The sequence below is a fragment of the Taeniopygia guttata genome, chromosome 17, assembly GCF_048771995.1.
Source record: "Taeniopygia guttata chromosome 17, bTaeGut7.mat, whole genome shotgun sequence".
NCBI classification, from domain to species: domain Eukaryota; kingdom Metazoa; phylum Chordata; class Aves; order Passeriformes; family Estrildidae; genus Taeniopygia; species Taeniopygia guttata.
Window position 1 is genome coordinate 6,267,911 of NC_133042.1, and position 5,959 is coordinate 6,273,869.

Below are 5,959 nucleotides of genomic sequence, written 5' to 3' on the forward strand. Positions count from 1 at the left end.
CGTGGCTCCGGTGCCGCTGCCCGCAGCACCTGGACCCTCCCCTGCTGAAAGAGCTACCAGGGGGAACATTAGCCCAGGATTTATTGGTACTATTATCATAATCATCATTATTTTTATTATTATTATGGCGGAATCCGCCAGCGCGGGGAGCTCTGGAGAGCGGCAATAACTGAAGCCGCCTTGGGTTTCCTATTTACGTATTTATTTTATTCCGGTGGAGCGCTTCCAGATTCCAGCAGGCAGCCGTGGCCCCGGGGCAGAAGGGGCGAGGAGGCGGCTGGGCATTTTTCTGACATGCTGTCACGGTCCCCCCTGTTTCCCACCCTTCCTTTCCCCACACAAAATGGGGTATCAGGCTGGGGGACCCCAGTGCTTGCAGCCCCTGGACCCCGAGCCCACCATGCAGGGCAGGGCTCTTCGCAGGGTGGCCCCGGTGCCACCAGGACTCGGTGCTGTGCAGTGGCACCTCGATCCTGCACCCCCCCTACAGCCCAGCAGCCCCCCTGGGTGGGGTTTGGGGGTGTCATCCTGTGTTTGCCTGAGTAGGGGTGGAAATTACCCCATCCAGCCCCGGGCAGGGAGCAGAGGGGGAAAACAGCAAAAAGGAGAGTGAGGGACGGGGGGATTTGTCCCTCGGCATGGGGGGTTCAGCTGGCTTCAAACCAGAGCAGCCTGGCTGGGGGGACCCCACTTGGGGTGGGTTGGGCAGCTGAGACCCTCATTCTAGTCCTAGGTAAAGCCAGACCCTGGGCCCTCTGTGTTCCCAGTAAAGCCCAAAAAGCCATAATCCAAGAAAACCCCGGACCCTCCACAATTCCAGTGGCAGCACCAGACACAAACCCCATCCCTGTGTGGCACTGGTGGGCACTTTGGGGAGAAATCGCTGCTTCTTTCCTGCTGTTGGCTGGGAAAGGAGGGCTGCCAAGGCAGGGTCACCCCAGTGCCACCTCTGTCCCCAGCCATGCTGTCCCTGAGGATGAGGGGACACCGAGCTGCCCCAAAGGTGCATTTTTAGGAGCCCCACAGAGGCTTTTCCCCCAGCTTGAAAGGAGCTTTTGGGAACACAGTGTGGGACCAAACCTGGCTCTAAACCAGCCCTGGGAGGTGACAAACCAGGAGAACCACGGGCTGAGCCCTTCCCTTGCCACCAGCACAGTGAGCCCACGCACGTGGGAGTCCTCCCCTGCCACGGCCACACCAGGAGACACAGAGCCCAGGGAGATCCCCCAGCCCCACATTTCCTGGGAGCAGAGGTTCTGCCAGCAGGGCCATTCTGGCCGTGCTCGGGCGGGTGTTCAGTGCCTGGCTGGGAGAACAGCACCGGCTCTGCCCCTTCCTCCCCACGGCCTTGGCGGGGCGGACTCGGAAGAATGCGAATTGGCCATCCATCAGGGAGACACAGCAACAGCCAGCCGAAGAAAGAGGGGCATTTTAGGAGGAAAGCCAGGGAAATTTGATCATTAAGAAATCCTCCTGGCTGTCTGGGGGAATTTAATTAAATTGCTGGAAAGGGCTGTAAGCACATCTGGATCCAATATGTGCCGCTTTGATTTTTTTCTTTCTTTCTTTCTCTTTTTTTTTTCCTCTTTTTTTTTTTTTGGTTCACTCTTTTCCCATCTCGCTGTTGAAGGAGGGGGGGGAATAAAAGGGAAATAGCAGAGCCACGGAGTATTGGTTCATCTGGGACTGACTGGGATTCCTGGCAGGGAAAGAAAGAGAGGGAGAGAAAGAAAGAGCAGAAGAGAGGCAGAAAGAGAGGGAATTAGAAAGCTGGGAGAAAAATCTTCACCAAGGGGCTTGCTGGAGTGTTTTATAATGCCACCAACCACAGAGACAGGGAGCTAGGAGGCAATGGGGGAGTTGTGAGGGCTGCAGGGGAGAGGAGGAGGAGAGGAGCCAGCACAGGGCATGCTGTACTTTTGGGGTCTGGCAGGGATGGAGGGAGAAAGAGGAGCTGCTCAGTAAATCCAGAAACACCATTCCTGCTGGGAAGGGCAGGGCTGGGCATGGGGGACTCCGCCAGCAGCTACTCCTGGCTGTCACCCCTGTGGGTGGCACTGCCCTGGCCCCTGCCTGAAGCCCTGGGGGCGGAGGGGGTGCTCTGATCCCCAGCCTGGGCAGCACACGGGGCTGGGCACACACCCCAGAGTTGTTTTCTGGTCCTGGCCAGGCACTGCCAAGCCCCCACCATCCCCCACACCCTCCTCTTTCCCACCTCCTTGCTCCAAGCATCCTCCAGTCAGCAGAGGTGCAACTCCACAGTCAGAAAATCCTTCAGCTGTGGATGAGCCAGCCCAGCTCTCTGCACCAGAACATCCACAGGGCGAGATTTTGGGAATGTTAGGAGGGAATTCCTGGGTACCACAAGGAGCAGCACCATCCCAGGCAGTGCTCCAAGGAGGCTGCACTGCCCCTGTCCACGGTTTTGGAGTGAGGAGGGGCTGGAGCTGGCAGAGCACATCCAGATCCGTGCCATGCTGAGCACCATGGAAGCTCAAGGTGTTAGCACAGCGTGAGAGAAATATCAGGAAACCCTGAGGAAAACGCAAACTGAGATTACCAAAAAATATTCTATTTTAAATATTTTTCTTTTAAGAGGAAGATGAAGGACTGGCAAAGAGAAACACATCCATGCCAAGGGCTGCAAACCTGGCAGGCTCTGGAGAGACAGATCCTCACCCTGAGGAGCCCAACATGGCCCTGAGGAGCCCAGCACAGCCCTGAGGAGCCCAACATGGCCCTGAGGAGCCCAGAACAGCCCTGAGGAGCCCAGCACAGCCCTGAGGAGCCCAGCACAGCCCTGAGGAGCCCAACATGGCCCTGAGGAGCCCAGAACAGCCCTGAGGAGCCCAGCACAGCCCTGAGGAGCCCAGCACGGCCCTGAGGAGCCCAACATGGCCCTGAGGAGCCCAGCATGGCACTGAGGAGCCCAGCACAGCCCTCAGGAGCCCAGCATGGCCCTGAGGAGCCCAGCACAGCCCTGAGGAGCCCAACATGGCCCTGAGGAGCCCAGCATGGCACTGAGGAGCCCAGCACAGCCCTCAGGAGCCCAGCATGGCCCTGCCAGCTCAGTGCCTCTGCTTCATCAGCCCAGCAGTTCTGGCCCAGCAAAGCTGGACTCAGAGCTCACACCCAGCTCAGCAAAATCCAGGTGCTGGTGTCAGGTAAAGCAAACCTGCTCAGGTCTGTCTCTGCACCACCCACATTTTGCCCAAAGCCAGGAGTCACTTTGCCAGCTTTGAAGTCCAGTTTAAAACACAATTTTTACCAAAACAAAAAAAAAAAAAAGAGAAGAGTTTGCACCAGTGGGTTAGGGAACACCAGGAGTGTGTGTTTCAAACAACCAGGTCTTGCTTGGGATGCCTCGTGTGGCTGGTGGTGTTAAAAAACTGATGCTGAGGAAAAAAAAAAAAAAGGGCAAATCCTACAGCTAAAAAGGAAATTGCATTAATACAGATTGTTTTATTTAAAAAAAGCAAACCCTGACCTCTACTTCAAAAAAGTCATTAGACATTCTCCTTCTGAAAGGCCGACAGGGGATATTACTGAAAGGCCAGTTAATTTCTCAATGACTTACTGTTCTTGCTCTGCTCATGGAAATGTGTAAAGAGTTGGAGGGTAATTTAAGGCACCCTGCAGAAAGGTGTGTAAATCTTTGCATGTCTAAAGAAACTTTACCAGACCACTAAGACTGGGGGAAAAAAGAAAACGCTTGCCCTCTTTTTTTTTTTTTTTTTTTTTTTTCTGTTTTAAACTTTCCTTTGGAACTCTGATCCCCTTTGATCATAAAAAAGGTCATATTTCAACCAAAAAAATATCAGCAATCACAGGGCCCGAGGAAGTGCGAACCCAAGGGGGTTTCACCGACGATTATTCCCTCCATTTAATTATTTAATGCCAAGGACTGAGGGAGAGCCGTCTCCCCTGGAAAAGCCAGACAGTTCAAGAACAAGGTCTGGCCCTAAACAAGGAGGAGGAAGAGGGTTATAAACGGGGGTGGAGCTGCTCCATCCCCCTCTCCTGCCCTCGCCCCTCCATGGGCCAAGACCAGCCACCCCCAAAATAATCCCAGCAGGATGTTCCCAGCTCTGGAGCCAAGAGGGGGGTGCTGGGGCATCCCAAGGATGGGGGTCCCCACTGCCCTGCCCCCCTCAGCAGCCAGCCAGTGCCCATTGCTGAAGGGTCAGGGCTGATCCTAGAGCGGTTTCTCCTGGACATGGGGTCATCTCCATCCTGGGTGGGGTCTGTCCCATGGTGGTAAAAAGCAGGATGGAGTGAGGGAAAGGTGTCACGAGGCTGTGCTGGGTCCCCCTGAGCCTGGTGGTCCCCGGGGTGATGCAGCCATCCCCTCCCCGTGAGCACGGAGCAGCCAGGAGGGCTGGTGGCGATTGATTCGTGCTCTAAAACACACTCGGAGTGCAGAAGTGCCGTGCACAGCACTGCCCTGGCACGGATTGGGGGGACAGGGGACACGTCCAGCTGGGCACAATTCCCATCTTTGGGAGCATCCCGCGGGGAAGCAGGAGCAGAGGCAGGGTGACATCAGCCCGAGGGGACAGAACCGGACACCGGAGCTGGCTGCCAAAGCGCCCCTGGGGACAGCGATCGGACCGGCAGAACCCATAAACGGACCCCCCCACAAAAAGAGGGGGAAGGGAGGCTGGGCTGGCCTGTTTGCACACTGGAGGAGCCCCCCGCAGAGCTGGAGAGAGCCAAAATCTGCCTTCAGCTGCACCCCTTCCAAGCTGGAGAGCTCTGGGAAGCCGCTTCCCCGTCAGGAAGATCAGATTTGGCAGCTCCGGCCGCCTTAAAAATCTGCACGCCTCCGACTGGAGGGGAAGGGAGCGCAAGAAAAGCTTTCGACAAATGTTAAAATAACTCAGGCAGGGTTTGCCTCCCTCGGCCGGGCTGGAGCAGGGATGTTTATGAGCTCAGAGCCGGCCGATCTCGCTCGGAGCCCAGCGCAGCCCCGTCCAAATGTCCCCGCAGCAGCGGGGCAGGAGAGCGGCTGGAATGGAAGGGAAGGGAAGGGAAAATTGTTTAACCTCTTCGATTTGCGCTCATCGCCCCGAGCCCAGCGCTCTCCGGACACCGGCAACCAGCGCCGGGGCTGCCCCTCTCCCTCCCTCCCACCGCCTCCTCCCCGCATATCTGTGTGCATGTATATCTATATAAATATATATAATTTTAAAGAGGAAAAACTCCTTTTTCCCAGTGGCTGGTTTTCATTAGGGAGGTTTCTTTCTAACCCCAAGGGAAGCAGCCTATGAGTTTTTAACTGTGGTGCAGGACGTAATTATCTCATTAAGGCGAGAGAGCCAGGCTTTTCCCAGGAGAGGTGACCTTGCTCCGGGGCTGATGGGGACCGGAGGAGGGGGGTGGTTGGAGGTGGAGGGGGGCCGTGTCCCCCGCTAACCTGCGGGTCACCTCTCCCTCCAGCCCCTCTCCCAGCCCACCCCATCCCTCCCCACGGAGCGCAGCCACTTACACTTGTTGATAGAAGCACTTAAAACAGGGCTGGGGGGTGTGATGCGGATGGGATAAGCGGGGGAGAGAAGGAGGGGGGGAAGCGGCTCTGCCCCCCTCTTTGCCCCCCTCTCTGCCCCCTCTCTGCCCCCCCTTTCCGCGGCTTGGCTGCCGGCGGGGCTCGCTCCCGGGCAGGGGGGCAGGTCGCAGGGCCGGGGGGGGCGAGGGGCCGCCCCGCTCGGCTCAGAGCAGGGGCGTTTGTTTGAACAGCTCCAGAGCAAAGAGCAGGGGAAGAAAGTTTGGGCTGGGAGCGTGGTTTTTTCCCCAGACGTCAGCACAAGGCGGAACAGGGGCTGGGGAGGGAGCCGGACTCAGGGCAGCCGTGATTTTTTCCCCCCCCCTTATTTAAAAAAAAAAAAAATTATAATTATTTTAATTTTTTCTCTTTTTTTTTTTTTTTTTTTTTTGTGGGGGGTGGGTGGGGAAGGGAAAG

The 5,959-nt window shown here is 56.6% G+C and overlaps 1 long non-coding RNA gene across 1 annotated transcript in view; it reads left to right on the forward strand.

Annotated features, from left to right (window-relative positions):
• Positions 1-5,959, forward strand: part of LOC115497566 (uncharacterized) — a 68,591-nt gene that overhangs the window by 35,244 nt on the left and 27,388 nt on the right. The gene's annotated exons all lie outside the window — the stretch shown is intronic.